The sequence below is a fragment of the Carettochelys insculpta genome, chromosome 8, assembly GCF_033958435.1.
Source record: "Carettochelys insculpta isolate YL-2023 chromosome 8, ASM3395843v1, whole genome shotgun sequence".
In the NCBI taxonomy this organism is placed as follows: domain Eukaryota; kingdom Metazoa; phylum Chordata; order Testudines; family Carettochelyidae; genus Carettochelys; species Carettochelys insculpta.
Genome location: NC_134144.1, coordinates 63479900 through 63497237, shown reverse-complemented (window position 1 = coordinate 63497237; position 17338 = coordinate 63479900). Strand labels below are relative to the sequence as shown.

The 17338-nt window shown below is 41.6% G+C and overlaps 1 protein-coding gene across 2 annotated transcripts in view; it reads right to left on the bottom strand.

The window, feature by feature from the left end:
- Positions 1–16712, bottom strand: part of ZNF148 (zinc finger protein 148) — a 56667-nt gene extending 39955 nt beyond the window's left edge. Inside the window, exon 1 of one of the 2 annotated variants that reach the window (XM_075000916.1) lies at positions 16557–16712. The gene's annotated coding sequence lies outside the window, so the exon portion shown is untranslated. The remainder of the gene's footprint in view (positions 1–16556) is intronic. The other variant, XM_075000915.1, reaches the window with a different exon arrangement.
- Positions 16713–17338: the final 626 nt, after the last annotated feature.

The window sequence follows — 17338 nt, the reverse complement described above, 5'->3', positions numbered from 1 at the left end:
GCTTAGCCAGTCGGTCACCAGCCTATAACAATGCTTGGGATTCTTCCACCCCAGGTACAGGACTCTACACTTCTCCTTGTTGAACCGCATCAGATTTCTTTTGGCCCAATCCTCCAACTCATCCAGGTCACTCTGGATCTTATCTCTACCCTCCAACGTATCTACTTTTCCCCCTAGTTTTGTGTCATCGGCAAACTTGCTGAGGGTGCAATCCAGCAGGTCATTAATAAAGGTGTTGAACAACACTGGCCCCAGAATAGAGCCTTGCAGCACTCTGCTTGAAACCGACCACCATCCAGATATTGAGCCACTCACCACTACCCATTGGGCCCCACCATCCAGCCAGCTTTCAATCCATTTTATAGTCCAAGGATCCAATCCATATTTCCTTAACTCATGGGCAAGAATGTTGTGGGAGACAATATCAAAAGGATTAGAGACAACTAATGTCCCCTTGTACAGACTGGTGATCCAGGATGTGACAGCAAAGTGGCATGGCTCTGTGTTCCCTTTAAGTTGTGTGCTTGTGAGGCCACTGAGGCGGGAGTCAAATGCCGCCCAGCTGATTAACAGAGCGCCCACAGCTAGGTTTTGTGTTTCTATAGTGGTGCACCTTTGCACCTGCCTCGCTGCACATAAAAAATTAATCTGTACCTGGATGGAAGAGATTAGAGCAGAGGTAGGCATAAAAGTGTTGGCACACCAGGATCAGTCCCTGAAAGGCTGCTGCTGCTATATTTACCTGTGCCTTTACAGGTACTGGGTGATCACAGCTCTCACTGACCATGGATCACTGTCTGTGGCCAATGGGAACAGCAGGAAGTTGTATGGACTGAGACACTGCTTCCAACTACTCCTATTGGCCAGAAACAGTGATCTGCAGCCAATAAGTGCTGTGATTGTCCAATGCCTGCAGAGGTGCAATTAAATATAGAGGTGGGGGCCTGCGAGAGATTAACCCTGCTGGACTGGATCTGGTCCATGGGCTGTTATTTGCCCACCCTTGGATCAGAGGGAACATTGAGTGTCAATCCTTCAAGACTGACAGTGAGAAGAGAACCTGCAGTCCCTACAAACAATATCTGGAAAAACTGATAACATATATAAAAGAGAAAGGAAAATGACTATCTGCTATCCCATATCAAACATTCATTCTTTAGGTTTTACAACCTATTCAGCTATTTGCCTGCATAGCTATCTACTTTGGAATGCAAGGGTTTTTTTTTGTTTGTTTTGGATTTTTTTGAGTGGAAACAATTTAAAATTGCCCTTTTTCTGAATGAAAAGATTTATAATTTTTTAAATTTCTTTCTAAATTTTCTGAATTTTAAACAAAACACTAAAAAGTTTTGATTTATCATTTGTTTCCTCCCCCATCTTCTCCACTCATTTCCAGAGGCAAAATGGCAAACATAAAAAAGGAGAGAAAAAGGGGAAGTATGTCACTCCAAAATGGAACATCTGTATCTTTTTAAAAATAATTTTATGGGTACTATTTATCAGCCAATATGAATTTAATTAAATTGTGTATTATGAACAGATGCAGACACTAACCCCCTCTCACCGTGCATTCCAAATTTAATTCGTGGGTAAACATAAAAATAGTGTGTATAGTGGAAATTCTATCGTACCTTTTATCAACTAACATGCCATGCTAGTAAATCTCTCTACAGGATTTCCCAAAAACAAAATCAAGATAAATTTTAATTAAAGTTATCAAATGGCCTCAAATTGGAAATACTCCCAGAACCCCCATAACAGAAATACTCAGATAATGCTGCTGCTTACAATTGCAGCTCCATGCTTTTGTTGGGTATTGTTGTAGACCAAGTTAAAAGTAAGAAAGGCTTCCAAGAAAACAAGTACACAAAGCTAGTAAATACCCTATATACTACTCCACAGTTGAATAGAACACATGGTACCTGTGTCCCTTACATTGTCAAACAACCATTAAGAAGTCTTAGCTCTAACTTTAGCTTTACTATAGGAAGGATTGTAGCACTACCTATATGTAAGGTTGCATTACATATCTCTATTTTCAGTTGCTTGTATCTTTTCCAAGCTTCATCTATCTGTGCTCAAAATTTCCATGCCAAGTATCTGTCCTGGGCTGAATTTTTGTTTTTTGTTTTGTTTTGTTTGAATATTTCAGTCCAAACGCTTCAGCAATTTGACAGTAAATCAGAAAAATACATCATTGTAAAAAAATTCTATTCTCTGAAAAGCTCTAATGCCCTGATGCTTGAAGGGGCTTGGAATTTGACTGTGATGGATTTTGTAACAGGTATGGTCATTTTTTGCTGCCCCTTTGTCAGGGCTGATCTGCAGGTGGCCTGTGTACATCAATCAGTTACCAAGTTCCAGTCAGGAGATGAGTAGTCAGCTTGGTGTAGGGCGAAAGTCAAGATACCAGGGAGTCAGATTCAAACACCACAGAGCTTGGGATGAACCAGGATCAGAAGTTGGAGCCTACAGTTCACAGTAAAGCAAAGCCTGGAACAGAAGCAAAGGAGCAGTATGCACTGTTCCTCAGGCTGCTCACCATGATTGCTTCCTTGATTATACACGTTTATATACCAGCAATCAGTGGACTGAGGAGGGCTGTCACAGTTTGTCAGGTGATACTCTCTGCATTGTCTAGCTTCAAAGGGTCTGCCAGTAGAAATCCAGCCTTTCTATTGTAATGGAGCGACAGCAACCCAGAACCTCATGGTCCCAAATTCTAGTGCTGGAGGTTCTTATACCGCAGGAAAATCTACCCAAATTACACCCAATTATAATCCTCTGAAAAATTTCATCTGGCACATGGCTCAAGTGACTTCTGTCTTAGTAAGGAGGCTGTGATTGGGAGGTGGGAACAGAAACAGCAAACAATAACATTGAGATCATAGATGACAGATCCACTCCTCAGGCATAGCAGAACTGTTCTACAGCAAAGGAACAGCTTGCCTGTGCAGGACAAATAGCTATACCAGGGGCTCATACAAAGCTGTGGAATAAACTACCACAGCAACTAAGACCCACTATAAACACTCACTATTTCCACAGCTAGCACAAGAAAAAGTTATTTGACTTTGCTTGTATCAGTGTAAACACACAGTACAGTGAACATACATTAAAATATTAAAAGATCCTGCACAATGGTCCCCTGGAGAGAGGAAGAGAGAAACAGGTGACAGTTTAATGCACTTTTAGAAGGCGGTAAGAATCTATGGTGATGAGAGCTGCATAAAAAACTCAAGAAGAGAAAACAGTAAAGGAGGCACTGCAATGAGTATCACCTCCAGGAGCAGCTCAGGCAATACTCCATTATGAAAACTCCTTCTGACTTTTTTTTTAAATGAACAAAAGGAGGCAGAGAAACTTGCAAGGCTCCGTAAAGAAAAGCATGAGCTATGACGAGAAATGTCTAGCCTCACCTTTTGGAATCTCTCTTCCAGTTACAAAGTTCAGTGATTGAAGAACAATTCTGCGGACCACAATCAGGAACAGTTGCCTGGCCACCAACACCATGCTATCAACAGTATCAAAGACAGCTGTCCGCATCTAACATTATCAACACGAATCACTAGAGCAATGTTTCCCAAAGTGCGGTCTGTGGCCCAATACCAGACCTTGGAAAAAAAAAAATACCAGTCCTTAGAAAATACACAAATTACCATGCACGAGCCTCTTAACTGTTTAAATTCTACTGGTTAAATTGTAATTAAGGTAAAAACAATAAGTTAGGCACTGAGTATTTTACATCAAGATTTATAATATTATGTACTATTATTATTGTTAATAAATAATAAACAGTGAAAATTTATTCATTTTTCATTTTTTTTAATGTGTGTTTATATTTTGGGGCCACAAAAAAAGGTACTGAAAAAAATGGGTTCCAACTGTGTAAACTTTGGGAAACCCAGCACTAGTGCATTCATCATGTTGATCAGAACATGTCTGTAGTAAGAGGCAGCCTGAACACTGACAAAAAGTAACTAATCAGCTGCAGACTGGTGTGAACAGAGCACTCAAGTCATGACGGTCTCAAAAATCTTTCCCAAACATGAAAAATTAGAGAACAGGCAAAACTGCCAAAGCAATGCTGATTTTTTCTTTTCCGTTAACGTTGACACCTTCATACATCTAAGCAAGGGCAAGACCTTATTAACTTAAACACAGTCACTAACATTTATTAGCAGCAAATTCATTGCTAACCCAGCAGCAGTGAGAGACATACATGACACCTGTGGTCAGAATTAAACCCAATGAGAACCACTCTGCTCTTGGAGTCTGCAACTAAGCCAGAAAGACCTGGTATCCTGCACAGACGTGCTGTCCCACTTAGATATATTGATGCCACAGTCTTAAACGAATATTTTTTAATCTGGCTGATCTGCTGTCCAAAGAATGAGGAAAAAGTGTAAAGAGCACACAACTGCTGAATTCATTATGAAATACTGGCATACAGTAGTCCCTCAAGTTACACAAGGGTTGCGTTCTCATGCACCCTCACGTAACTCAAATTTCGCATAAGTCGGGGGGCAGCTTTTTTCCCAGGCAGAACACAAGTTCTGCAGCCAAGGAAGCAGCAGGAGCACCTGGAGCTCATTTTGAAAGAGAAGTCCTGGGGTGGGGAGGCAGTTGGAGAGGGTTAAGGCTGGTGATGGTTTGGGGCCATGGAAGGAGGGCAGGGGAGGTTAAGCCTGGGTTGGGTTAGGGCTGCAGAGGGGCAAGGGATGGATTTGAGCCAGGGCCGTGCGTCCCTGTGGGGGGCTGAGCCAGAGCTGGGCATGGGGGGAGAGGAGGGGCTAGAGCTGGGCACGGTCAGGGAGACTGAGCTGCAGCTGGGCACAGCAAGCAGGTGAGCTGAGGCGGGGGAGGTGTTTGAACTGGGACGGCGGGGGGGGGAGGGTTGAACCGGGGACACAGGGGCAGGGTTTGAACTGGGGCTGGAAGTGTTGAACCAGGGCTGCACTGGCCTGGGGGGCAGGGTTTGAGCCAGAGCTGGGGAAAATGGGATTTTGCATTGTGCTTGACTCGCATTAATACGAATTAAGCGCAACTCGAAATCGTGCATTTCAGGGGGTTACTGTATTGTATTCACCAGACTACCAACAACCCAAATAAGTTTTCCTAGATAAATTCTCACTCTAGATTAGACTAAGAGAACTTTAAGAAAAAGAATAACCTGCTGGCCTCCACCACAAACTCCAAGTGGTTTGGCCTTCACTAGGACTACAGTCTTCTCCTTGACTTTTTAATTACTCAAGCCCATTATTAAATCAAACAAAAGGAATGATATGAAAAGAGAGTATCTTGGTGCCATTTCTTGGATGGCAATGGGAAATACAATTATATTAATCCATTAACGCAGGGCAGAAATGACTCCGTAGTAACTAAGGCCAGAACACACTAACATTTGTCTGGAAAACGCACTTTTCCGGGGAAGGACCACTGAAATTTAGCCTTGACCTCAATGACACTAATACCCTGAACTCTGTCTTGCACTAACTGTCAGAATACAGTAGAGCAGACAATAGGACTGATCCAAAACAAGGCAAAGTATGTTTCCATTTGAGTGTGTACTCCCTGTACTTATCAGCGACAAAATGATGGAAAACACTGGTTCCATGAACTCACAGTCAATAATAAAGCACTATCATCTGTATAGACTTGAAAACCACCTAACACTAACAGCCAAGGTGACTACCACCAAGCCAGAGTTGGTGTAATATGCAACACCACGAAACAGCCAGGAAACTACATTCTGGTACAATATATACACTTTGACTAATGTCCCTTAACATGTAGATGGTCACATTTGGCACATGCTATGGCTTTTGTATGGTTTTTACAGCCTACGGAGTGTGTAATGCAATAATTCCAGAAACTGATGCCATATTGTATACAACAGACAACCACCTAATAATGGTTAAGGTGCTAAGCAGATAGCTATACCTGGAATGATTAATTTAAAATAAGTTGTGTAATGTGTAAGACATTCATAAAACCTGTATATGCCTTTCCCTTCTCCTTTGCATGTTGTTTGTCTTTTCAGATTCCAAACTCTTCAGGACGCATGCTGTTTCTCTGTGCATGATGTGTTGGTGAGTATAACCAAGCATGGGGACATTGTTCAGTATACTCAACTACCAGCTTACAAAATACAAGTAACAAAATAATAATGTTGCCTAGGAATCACAAAAAGGTGTTTATCCAAAGAACCGGAAAGAAACAGTCTCAATTGTCTTGAGGAAGGAGGAGGAGGAGGCGGCATTTTTAAGCCATCTTTCTACCTGGGAATTCAAAACCTTAGCTACTTGGCCAAACAACTGTCACCCTCCCCAAGACCAAAAAACACTGCCAGTATGCTGTCAAGATTAAATCATTTGCTTTTAGGTTAAACTCAAATCCTCCAAATGGTAAAGGTACTAAATAAAATCTTATGTGAGCTGTTCAACAATTTTGTTTCAAATTCAAATTATCAAAAGGCCAGAGAGTCACATTCTCAATGTTGGCTATCAGCCAGACTGAATATAAAAGACACTCTAAAAACCATAGTTCATCGTTCCCACCACAAACTATGACTTGATCTCCTAACGCTGCACCCTGCATGCTTCTCCCATACTGAATGCACATAGTGCTTAACTGTTTAATTAGACCTTGAATTATATCATATTCCATAAAATGCAGTGAAGATTCAGGCCAGTCAACTAATTTGAGCTAGAAATACATTTTAATTTATTTAGTTTTTGGAGAACTTGTCAAATTGTACCATGTGCAGTGTCGTGACTACAGACCCCTCACGGACCCCATGGGAGGAAACAGCAGCCAGCTACTGTGGGGATGCAGAGAGAATCGCCCAAAGCAGCTGACTGCAGGAGTGACTCCTTAAGTCACAGGGGGAACTCCCAGTCAGAAGACCTTCACCTTGACCCTACCAAGTATGCTGAGAATTCTTATGGTAAGCCAGATAAACTATGCCTGACTCAGAAGCCCAGCCAGAGATATTTCTCAAAATCCACAAGGTTAGTGCTGTATCAATGACAACAATGTGGACTTTTCCCCACTTCATTTTTGTGGGTCTCCAGGGATACCATCAAGTGTGTTGGAATTTATGATTTTTCTTTCAATTCCCCATCCAAAGAGACTTAAGAAGACTCACAAAGGTCAGACCTTAAGGCCCCCTTGCAAGTAATAAGGAACTAGAGCTGGTAATGGAGCCGCACAGTGCAAATAACTGGGTGTGGTCAAGTTCTACTGTCTGTGGGAAGACACACAAGAGACTCTGTTACACCATGTTTTAATTCTAAAAATAAGACCCTCCCCACAATACTGATTATGGGATGGGTTGTTGGCATCTGTGACATAAGTCAAATTCAGATTTGTTTTCCAAAATATTCCTTATTTTCCCCTCCACAGGAACCATAAAAAGTCCTTTCGACTTCAAATTTGGTATAAGAGGTCTGGGACATTAGCATTTTTTTAAACTAAATTAAAGGCCATTTAGAAAACCCATTTTAAAGCTGTTACAAGAAACTGTGAAATTTTCATGGGAGTCAACAGTGTGATGCTGTTGCAAAAAAAGCAAACATGATTCTGGGATGCATTAGCAGGTGTGTTGTGAACAAGACACGAAAAATCATTCTACCGCTCTACTCTGCGCTGGTTAGGCCTCAGCTGGAATTTTGTGTCCAGTTCTGGGCACCCCAATTCAAGAAAGATGTGGAGAAATTAGAGAAGGTCCAGAGAAGAGCAACTAGAATGATAAAAGGTCTAGAGAACATGACTTATAAAGAAAGGCTGAAAGAATTGGGCTTGTTTAGCTTGGAAAAAAAGAAGATTGAGGGGGGACATGATAGCGGTTTTCAGATATCTTAAAGGGTGTCATAAGGAGGAGGGAGAAAACTTGTTCTTCTTGGCCTCTGAGGAGAGAACAAGAGGCAATGGACTTAAGCTGCAGCAAGGGAAGTTTAGGTTGGACATTAGGAAAAAGTTCCTAACTGTCAGGGTGGTCAAGTACTGGAATAAGTTGCCAGGGGAGGTTGTGGAATCTCCCTCGCTGGAGATATTTAAGAATAGATTAGATAGATGTCTATCAGGGATGATGTAGATAGTGGTCGGTCCTGCCATCGGGGCAGGGGACTGGACTTGATGGCCTCTCGAGGCCCCTTCCGGTCCTAGTGTTCTATGATTCTAAGATGATACCATGTGGTTTTCACAAGGTCCAATAAACAATTACCTAGCTTCCTCGTGGCCTCTACACACCACCAGCATCCCTATTCTCACACACACACCTTCTCCCAGGAACCCCTGAAAGCTCTCTGCTGCTCCAGTGAAGATTCACACAGGACTAAAATTGCCAGGCTCAGCTTCTTGTGCAAGGCCTAACAACCATTCTCCCCTGCAGGAAAGGTAACAACCCAGCGTTCTACATAAACACATTACTAATCTCAAACAAAACTGATTCAATACACACACTAGATTATATCAAAGTGTAATGAGATCACATGCAGTTTGACAGCCAACATTCCTGACACTTTCAGAAAATAAGCAAGTGATAATGGCTTAAATTCATTCAGAGATGTTGTTGAATTAGATTACAGCAGAAATTAATAATCACTTCTGAATATAATAAATCATGTCCACTAAATAAATAATCTCTTCAGAAAAAACATCAGATTCTCTTTGCAAAGGGAGTCAGCTACTACATACCTACTGTCAACCACCCTGAACAATTCTGTTGCAGATAATTTTACGGGTACAATAGTAGACAAGAAAATCACTATTGTTAACATCCACTACACTTCTCACAGTGACTTTAGAAATGCTCTAAAGTAGAAAGACTACAAATAGTGCAACCTAAGAGCCTGACTTTTACCATCCATCTCACGTCACAGAATCTTAAGACAGAAAGATGACTCGTGTTAGGAACCATCACGAAAATGATGAAGAGCAGACAGCAATCATAATAGATGTGTAGATGCAGGTAGATGTGTATTATGTGCCCCTGGGAAGGTTTCAGTCTCATCTGTAATGGTCAGACGTTGTCTGAAACCCTGAAACATGAGGTTCCCTTTCTAGTATAACATTAACCGATACAAAAAGGGTATCAGAAGTCTAGGCAATCTGATACCCATATAAACATTTGATCCCTCTAAGAAACATACTGAATGCTTGGTCCCCATGACACTTCATATTTGTTTTTCATGTTGTAAGCAAAATCCAAACATTTTACCATCCTATGGCTGTGGAACTTGCATAAGACTGCACAATGGCACACAAAGGCTGCTCTTCTGCTCTAGTTCCTCCTACATAACCTAAAAATCTTAATCTTTCTCCAAGCAGCTTAATAACAGCATCCCTTCCTCTATGACTTTTAAATATTTGCAACACTCAATGAATAAACTCTAGGCCAATGGTCTTCATGAGCCTGGGATGAAGAAAAGGAAGAGGAGGCAGTCTAGTGACACTGGCAGAAACAGAACAACGAGTCAGTCAGATCAGATGATCATACAAGTGGATACTGGCAAATGAAGTGGAAGAAGAAAGGGCAAGTGAATTGAGGAATACTAGATACTGGACCAAGTTACACTTGTTTGAAGAACATCAGAACTTTGTCATCCCCAACTTCAGTTCTTTCAAAAATATAAATGCCTTTGACATTTCATAAAAACAGCCAGTTAAAAACTGCAATTCAGATATGCTATGTCAACACTGCAGAGATCTTTCGAAAGAAGCTCTTCCGGAAGATCTCTTCTGAAAGAGTTTCATTCAAAAGAGAGCATCCACACATAACAGAGCTGATCAAACGAGTGATCTGCTTTCGAAAGAGAACATTCATGCAGCACCCACTCTTTCAAAAGAACAGGCCAGGGATTGAAAATGAAGACTGTTCTTTCAAAAGAAGGGCCCTGATGAGCGTCTACACCCATTTTCTTTTGAAAGAAGCTTTTGAAAGGGGGAGCTCTTCCTGAAATGGGAAAGGAAGAGTGATTTTGAAAGGAGCACCACATTCTTTCAATTTGCTTTCGAAAGAATGTTTTTTGTGTATAGATGCTCCACGGGCTCTTCAAAAAAGCCCCTTCTTTCAAAAAAACTTGCTAGTGTAGACACAACCAGAGTGTAAAAAATATTTGTCTTCCCTTTCTTAAACGTGTAGTGAAAGTATGTAAAACAACTATGTCACAATAACAGCTGACAATCTTCTTCACTCCACCTCCTTCAATAATGTAACATTAGCCAATCATGGTGTTACTTTTGATGCAAATTGTTCCATATGACAATTCCTTTTATATTCTCTTTTGGGAGACATTATTAGTAAAAAGCTAATAGGGATACTATGGAATACAACAAGATTATTAAGATTACCTCTGCAGTTTTTAAGAATGGGTATATTTTTATCCTATGAATACGCACCTTCCACTTGGAGTCCTTTATTTTAAAAAGTGTATGTCACCCTCCCACTTTAAATCTTATTCATACAATCACCACAACAACTTTATGTATTATTAAAATAAATTTACAAGGAATTATTTTATTTTACAGTCATTTTACATGTCTTGATTTTTCGGTGCTAGAGATCTAGACAGTTTATACTTGATAGGCTGTTCACAAATTATATCCTTCTGCTGTTTGCAGGTTAGATCTTCTACCCACGCAGATTTCATTTTATCATCAGACTATTTAATTCTGCACTTATAAAAATGTCATCCACACCATAAGAGAACGAGACAGCACTATCTTAAAGTTTTCTGCACAAATTATGACAAGATGAAAATACTAGAATTCTTATCTGTCAATAAAAGCAGTACAGAAGACTAGCTAAAAAGTCCAACCAATATATACTGGATATACAGTTTAACAACAATTTTCCACACTGTTTTTACAAAACTCAGTAAAATGTTGAAAGCATACTGAAACTTAAATATCACTAAAAATCACTAGTATAAATTGCTACTTAATTATATAATATTCCTGAATATAAGAAAAATCCAAAAATATCTATGTATCGAAGCTAAAAAAATGTGGAATTTTGGAGCAAAATTACTACATTTTTTATAAATAATGCCAGACATTTTCTAGACTGGGTTATCATAATAAATTCATTAAATTTCACCAAACATTTTCATTAGGAATATACATGTATATCTACCACTTTCATGAGATATTTCACACTGCATTTCAAAGGGAAAGGAAACCTTTCTGCACCTTTAAAAATATTAAAAATCAAGACACACAAACAATAAGAAGATAATTTGAAGTTTTCCTAATATTTGAACTGCTCACTACATATGAACGTCTCACTATGAAATTTTTTCAAGATCAAAATTTAATCTTATATCCAATTGTAAGTCTTATGTTATTTTATGTAAATGTGTACTATATGTAAGATATGTTCAATCTGTATGTTAATTATTGCATGTGCCTCAAAGCATTTTTGCTAATATATTAAAGGATGTAGCTATATAGATATGAAGATTAAAAATACCCTAAAAATAGTTATATGTTTAGAATGTATATACAGTACTACTGAGCTAAACAGATGGGATTGTGTTTTTAACTTCACTGAAAAGTACTAAAATAAATTAACTGACAGAATATGCATAACTGAAATAAATGTTCTGAAAAACTCTCTAATAACTGTACCCACTCTAGAATTTATTGCTGGAACATGACCATATATTATGGTCAATGGTTTGTGCTTTGCTGACAGTCCATGTTCGATCAACAGCAAAATTTCTGTAATCTGAATGAAGGGATTTGCTTTTTGTTCAAGAGTTTTTATTTGTGTTTCACTGTGTCCATGTGGAGTAGCTTCAGTAGGACTTCATTTGAGTGGACGCGTCCACCTATACAGATCCAACTGTATGCTAAGCCTTAGTTTATTTTCCAACCAATACGTGCCGATTTGAAAAGGCAGTTTTCATTAAAAAGCCTAGTCAAATGAAAAAAATGTAACAATTTAGATTATTTCAACTGAAATAATTTAATTTGCTGGTTTAATTTTAGCACTTCACTCAGTTTGTAAAATAGAAATAGACGAGTCACTTTCACTTTCTGGTTATTCTGAACAATGCTAACGAGCAAACACTGCAGGATAATGTTTAAACCCAAAGAGAAAACTTGTAATTTATTTATGCATCTCCAATTTCACAAAAACATTTATCTTAATGTTAAGGGAGGAGGTTGCATTTTTCTAAAAAACAAAACTATCTGACAATATTTCTAACTGGAATTAGGAACCCATTCCTGTAAGCTACTCCAAGCATGCACTGCCTAATGGCTTTTCTACAAAGGGACGCTCAAACTTGCCTACACAGTGCAGCAGTGCTCATCACAGCGTTATAAACTGTAGAGTCCTTTAATGTCCTGCATCCCAACTACCTCAGCTAGACCTTCCTGACATGCTCTAAAAAGGTATCTGATGTGCACTGCACAACATTAACACCCGCTGGAAACCTTTTACAATATATGAGCAAGGTCTACAAAGGACAATTGGCATGCAACAAGAACTCTACAATTTACACTCGTCTGGTGAGTACTGCCACTCAATGTAGACAAGCACTCAGAAAATTTAAGGTGAATCAACTAAAAACGTGAAATCCATATACCCATATCTATACCTAAAACTTAGGTTGACCTAACTACACCATTAAGGACTGTGTAAAATGCCACACCCTGTGAGACCTAGTTAGGTCAACCTAACAGCCACTGTAAAATGCAGGTAGGACAATGGAGAATTCTTCTGTGAACCTAGCTAAAGTCCCAAAATGGTCTGAATTTACTACAGACACAGAAAAACCATTTCCCTCATAAGAACAGCCATACTGGGTCAGACCAAAGGTCCATAAAGCCCAATATCCAGTCTTCCAACAGTGGCCAATGCCACATCCTTCAGAGGGAGTGAAGAGAACAGGTAATCATCAAAGTGATGCCTCTTCTGTCATCCATTTTCAGCTTCTGTCAAAGAGAGGCTAGGGACATACCATTCCTACACATCTGGGCTATTAGCCATCAATGGACCTAACCTGCATGAATGTATCTAGTTCTTTTTTGTTTGAACCCCGTTAAAGCCCCAGTCTTCACAACATCCTCCAGCAAGGTGTTCCACAGGCCTAGAATGCGCTGCATGACAAAAGACTTCCTTATGTTAGTTTTAAACCTGCAACTCATTAATTTCATTTGGTGACACCCTAGTTCATAGGACATGGGAACAAATAAATAACTTTTCCTTATTCACTTTTTCCATACCTGTCATGATTTTACAGATCTCTCTCATATCCCTCCCCCCTTAACCTCCTCTTTTCTAAGCTGAAAAGTCCCAGCCTTTTTAATCTTTCTTCATATAGTACCCGTTTCAAACACAATCATTTTTTTCCCTTTTCTGAGCCTTTTCCAATGTTAATACATATTTCTGAGATCCCTCACAGTAGTAGGTGTCTACAGCAGCATAGCTCAGAACTGCAATACTTGAAGTGCAGACATACCTCTATGTTAAAGCATGTTATCCCCTATGTGGACACTTTCATTCACAAATAAGTTGTCTTATTTCACTAAAACTTAAAATTGTTTTAGTCCTGAGTTGCGTGTTTAACATACTAATTTATGTGCACTGAATTCACACCTCTAAGTCATTCACTTTAACTTTCCTGTGCCTTAAATATATTAATGTCTCCATTGGATACATTTAAAATGGGACAATAGTACACTTAATATTCTGCGCAGGTGACTAAAACCACCCTGATACTTTTCACAACTGTTCCCGTTTGGAAGAAATTCACAAGCCACCCAATGGATCAACAGAGCACCCACAGCTAAGTTTTGTTTCTACTGGTGGTGTATATGCCTTGATGCACACACAAAAATTATTCTGCATCTGTTTGGAAAAAATTAGAGGGACCAAACACTGCTTGCCGCCAGAGACATAATTCATTGCCAATAGAAAGCAAAATGTTAACCCTTTCCAGGATTTTCCTAAAACACTAAAAATGGTGACTGACCACATTTTCATTCCTCCAGACTTTCCTTTTAGTGTTTTTTAAACTTAGTCCAAACTGACCTAGACAGAATTGAAAACTTCAGTTTCACCATTTCCAAATTTATATAATCAAATTTGTGGTCCATAGTCCTGTCCATGAACTCAGTTATTTTATATTTGAGTTCATAATATTTCACTGAGACAAAATATGTTGATAACATTGTCTTAAAACATCACTAATGTTGTCACAGAAATTCATAAATTAGAAGCAGATTTCAACTTCAATAGATTTAGAATACCATTTTTGCTCTGCACCCACCAGAATAAAGTGCTAACAAGCATGTATATGAGTATACCTTCTCAAGTATATATTGGGTGTTTCCATGTGTATATATAAACACTTATATAGTATTTAGAGCTAAATGCTCATTCCATCTAAGCCCATAACTGGGTCCACAATATAACTTGTGGCCTTCCACAAAACTCATTTTTCTTCCAGTATTTCTGCAGCTGAGCTTCTCCTGTTTGTGCTCCCACATCTGCTGTTTACATACTTATAAACTTAATTATGTGTTACATTAGAGACTTTTATTAAAATTAATTTATAAAATGTTTCCAGGATCAGAACTGAAATTTGGGTAAGAATTAAATACATGAAAATAAAGCAGTGAAAAGAAATGTCAGAAATATGTATTACATATGCACCTGTTATCCCAGGCTTGAAGTGGTGATGACAGAAAATGTGAATGCTCCAATTACAGGAGGTTACACTCTTTATTTTGTTTTAAAGTTATAATGGCTGAATGACTGTATAGTCTTCACAACTACAAATAAAGCACTTCTAGAAAAATGCAATCATAATTAAACAGTCCCTATTTTAATACATAAATAGTCTTAATGGAAAAAACATGATAAGGATTTTTATGAGGGGAAGGCCTGATTTACTAAAACTGATCTTGCAGAGTTTTCTTCTAATTATGCCTGGGAGATCAGCATTCTGTGAAATCAACAGGACTTCAACTCAAGAGACCTCAGACTCCACGAGATCCACAGAAGACTCTGTCTGATGGGCTGTGGGCCCCCTGGCACTCTCCAGGATTCCCTCAATGACAGTTGTCCCTGGAAGTATGCATGAGTACAACAGGGTGCAGCGGAAACATAGAAAAGTTAAGACAGCCTCAAACGACATAAACATTCTTTTCTAAATTCAAGTATTTTAAAGCTAGAACAGATCATCAGATCTTTTAGTCTGACCTTCTGTATCATGTTTCCCTAAAAGAAGCGAGATAGGCTGATACCATTCCTCTACCTATTTCTCCTCCTCCAGCAAGGCTCTCTAAACCTAAGAATGGCAAGTGTTGGAGCAGTACTCCCCACAACCAAAGGACTAGATCTGAATGAACACAGATGATCCATTGTGGTCAGAGGGCTAAAATTCTAGCACATATTCCTGGTGACTTAGAAAACTAAGATTAAAGTCTGTACTTTGCCTTGCATCTAGCATACTAAAAACAAAACAAATAAATCCCTTATATAAATTTTTGATTTCATGCAGTTAGCCTTTCCAATACTTTTTTTTCCCAAAGCACTGAGGTGAAATCTCCATCTCTTTCAGTCTCATGTTTAACTTCAAGCTTTCCAGAATCACATACATTTAACTTTATGATTCATGGCCACGTTCCAGTTGGGGCTGAGAAACAAACTTAAGAGTTTGCTCACTAAACTGTATGTATAATAATACTTTACATCAGCACATTTCTACCAAAGAACTCAAAAATATTATGGAAATGGAAAAGGCTAGTTTAACAGATTAATTATATTTGCAACATTGATGTCTGGCCCTCATCTATGTACCGTTAAAGAAAGACACACTATTCTGCTCATCCAGACTGAGGTTTGACATGGGTGGGGTGGGGGCTAGTTTAAAGCTCAATTAAATGCCCATCACAATTCCTTCACCCTTATTCCCCTCCCCCATGTCTGACGACTTTCAAGCAGGCACTTGTTAGCAGCGTTTGACACTAGAGAGACCTCTCGCAAAGCTGCCTGTGGGGAGTGTGGGGGCATCACTGAAGATTAAATATCCAAATCAGCCGCTTCTCTTCCCGAGAACAATAGCAAATGGGGAGTGTGGGGGGCCTCTAGGTCCGGCTGTCTCCGTGTCCCCGAATCTCCCTCCCTCTTTGTCAGTCCGCAAGCGCGAGCCCCGCTCGCGGCGCAGCGGCAGCCCAGTTCTCAGTCCCCCACCAGCCCTGAACTCAGGGGGACTCCGGCAGGGAAAGCCCCGAGCGCAGCCCGCACCGGGGGAGCGGAAGGAAGCTCCCCTCACATTCACCCTCCACAGCAACAAAGGGGGGCGGAAGCTTCCTCACCCCCCCTTCCGCCTCCTCAGGGTCCGGCCCCGCGGAGTCTCCGGCCTCCTCGGCCTGCCCCTGCCCCAACCCCGCTCGCGGTTGCGCTGAGCCTTCGGCCGCTTGGCCCGCAGCGCCGCGCACAGGGAGCGGCGAGGCCCAGCTTCTCCCGCCCTCCTCCCTGTGCGGGAGCGGCCGGGCCGAGCCGAGCCAGCTCCTCCGCGCGCCCCGGGGCTTACCGGCCGCGGCGCTGCGAAGGGAAGGCGGGCGCGGCGCTCACAGTCCCCGGGCCGCTACCCCGGGCATGGTGGGTCCTGAGGGAAAGTTCGGCGGCGGCGAAGGCTCCTTCCTGCTCGGCGGCTCGCGGAGCGCAGCAGCGTCGGCCTCCTCCTGGCGGTGACAGCGACGGGCCGGCCAGAGCGCCGCCGCGCCGCGGTGCAAGCTGGGAAAGCGCCCGGAGGACCCGCAGCCGCCCTGGCGCCGGAGCCTGGGAGTCGCCCGGGGTAGACGGGGAAGGAGCCTCGGCTGCTTGCTGGGGCGAGTGAGGGCAGCGCGCGCGAACCTCGGCGCTCCGGGGTGGGGGAACCCCTCCGGGGGCTGGAGGCCTGCGGGGCCGGCGGGGTGGGACGTGGAGCCCGGGGAAGCGGCCGCCTTGGGGAATGGGGGTAGAGGAGCAGAGGCGGTCGGTCTGCGGGGGGGTCGTCCCCAGGGATCCGCTCACAGGGGGATGAGGCCGCTGTGGGGGTCTGGTCATGGCGGGGGGGAAGAGAAGGGGTCCTCGGGAGAGCTGGTCTCACGGGGGGTCTCTGGTCACACTGGGGGTGGGGTGTACTGTGAGGAGTTGGTCCCACTGGCGGATGGGAGGGGTCTCTAGGGGTCTGCTCATAGGAGGGGCAAGAGGGATCTCTGAGGCCCCACTCGCAAGGGAATGGGGATTTCTGGGAATCTCATCCCCGGGGGGAAGGTGAGGGGGTTGGCCCTGTAGACCCAGTTCCCCTGGGGATAGGGGAATTGGGCCTTG